We start from the raw sequence: 2384 nt of genomic DNA, 5'->3' as shown, positions 1-2384 counted from the left end.
AATATTGTCTGGAGTAGCCTGCGTCGTCCGAGGAAGCCGATGAAGATCGATCAGTGAGTTGTTGTTTGAGCTCCACCTTTAACCCTCCTTATAGAAGGCTTGGGGATCCAGTCCGCGCCTGCACCAGTGCAACCAATTGTGCCAGTGAGCTTGCGCATGTCGGCACTGCAGCGGATAGAACTGGATCCCTTCCCCTGGATCCTTAGCAACCACCACCTCCGAGAAAGTCCTTCCTGCGAAGACAAGGTTAGTCGAGGCAAATATAATGAATTTCGCAAACAAAGTGTTAGACGTTTATTAGTTCAACGTAAGTATGACTTAGATTGCTCTTCCGAGTGGAATCTAGGCGCGATCTCGACTTAGATATCTGAAATAGATTTAAGCCGGGATCGGCGCTAATGTTCCCTTCCAGGAAGCGTCCTCCATCATCCTCCCTTCGGTGACTTACCTTTACTCACTGCTAGACATCCAATCAACCATTCGACTGAATGGACTACTGCGACCCGGACTCTCGCTGTCGTCGACAGTACTTGAGTCGAGCGTACGTACCTTGGACATTCCAAATGTCCGGTCGACCAACCGTTCCGCACAATTGGACTTTGTCATACGGCTCCGGTCCGTCGACGCTTGGACTTTGTGCTGGACATGTTGGCCGTGTCTGGCACGCCCGCGCACTTGCACCGGTCAGTGTTAGACAACGACAAATCTAACTTAACCTAATTTGTCATTCATCAAAACCTAAGTTAGACCGTTAGTGCTAACCACACCAACAATCTCCCTCTTTTTGATGGAATGATAACCTGGTTAAGTTAGTGAAGAAAATATGCAAGTAAAAAACAAGCATGGTTTATTAAGGTTTAAGTTAGTTCTTCAATTTGACATTTTGTTGTTTCTAACTTAACCACCTATCCCTCCCCCTTTGACATTCATCAAATAAGGTCATAAGTTAAGTAACTAATACAAAATTCAAAAAAAGTTGTAAGAGATGATGTGAGGGTAACTTAGGGGAGTTTTAGATTTTAATACATAGTAATTTAACTTAGTATTTAGTATTTCTTGAGTAATTTTTGCAAAATTAATTGAATTTGCAAATTCAAAGAGAAAATTTTAAAAGCTAATTTTCAAGTATAAGTTTAGGGAAGTTAAGTTTAGATAGTAATTTTCAAACATAAGTGTTTAAGTTCCAAATTTCAAGAAATTAAATTTTCAAAATAAGTTTCAACTTGGAACACTTTAAAAACATGAGTTTTCAAAATCAAAGTTTCAAGATCAAGGTGTAAATTTTTCAAAACAAGTTTCAACTTTGAAAAGCTTTTCAAACCTGAGTTTTCAAACCAAAATTTCAAAATCAAGATTTAAATTTTCAAAATAAGTATCAACTTTGAAATACTTTTCAAACATGAGTTTTCAAAATCAAAATTTCAAAACTAAGTTTGTAAAATTTACTTTTCAAAACTAATTAAAACTAAGTTTGCAAAAGATTCAATTGTTAAAAACTTAGTTTATAAGATCCAATTTTAAAGGTTTAGTTTCATAAAAGCTAGTTTTCAAAAATGGATATATTAGGTACTCAAAGAGAAAATAATTTTGATGCTAAGTGTGAAAATAAGTTGATTTAATCCTCCCCCTAAACCTGACATTTAAAATGAAGTTTTTGAAAATATTTGATAAGAGTATTTAATATAAGATTTTCAAAGTAATTTTTTTTTAATTTTTTAAATAAATTGAGGTAGAATTTTCTAAAGAGATTTTAAAGAGAAAAAAATAACACTTAAGGAGATTAAAAAATAAACCTCCCCCTGAATTTAATACTTCTTTAATTTATTTCTCTCCCTTAATTTATTAATTTTATTATCCCCTTAATATAATGCTAAGGTTTGGGTGTATTAAATTTTAAAGCCCTAACATATTTGCCTACCTAAGTGTTCTAGGGGATTTAGTAACACATAATTATCTTTGTATCCTTGGTATAATTGTTTATTTGAGTTTGATTAATCAATAATTAATTTTAGATTCATGTGCTTAACTTTAGTTTAAGGTTAAATAAGATAAGATTTTATTAATTCAATAACAGTTAACCATTATCAATAATTTATTGAATAGTTTTTACTTGATTTAATAATTTAATACATAGTGAAATAATTTAAATTTCATATTAATTGATTGAGTTGGTCAATGAGAGTGTTAGTTATAATTATTATTTTTTTATTTACTTCCTTTTAAGTAGGATTAATTTAGTTTGAAGCTAACATGAAGTTAAAGTTATTAAACACAGTTAAGTAAGGTTTAATTCAAGTCAATTTTAGTTCTCAACTAAAGATAGACTTAAACAATTAAGTTACACATACTTAGGTTTAAAGTTTAAGTTAATGGAATTTAAGTTT

This window comes from Zingiber officinale, chromosome 11A (genome assembly GCF_018446385.1).
Source record: "Zingiber officinale cultivar Zhangliang chromosome 11A, Zo_v1.1, whole genome shotgun sequence".
NCBI lineage: Eukaryota > Viridiplantae > Streptophyta > Magnoliopsida > Zingiberales > Zingiberaceae > Zingiber > Zingiber officinale.
The sequence above is the reverse complement of the archived record's forward strand: the minus strand, read 5'-3'. Positions refer to the sequence as shown.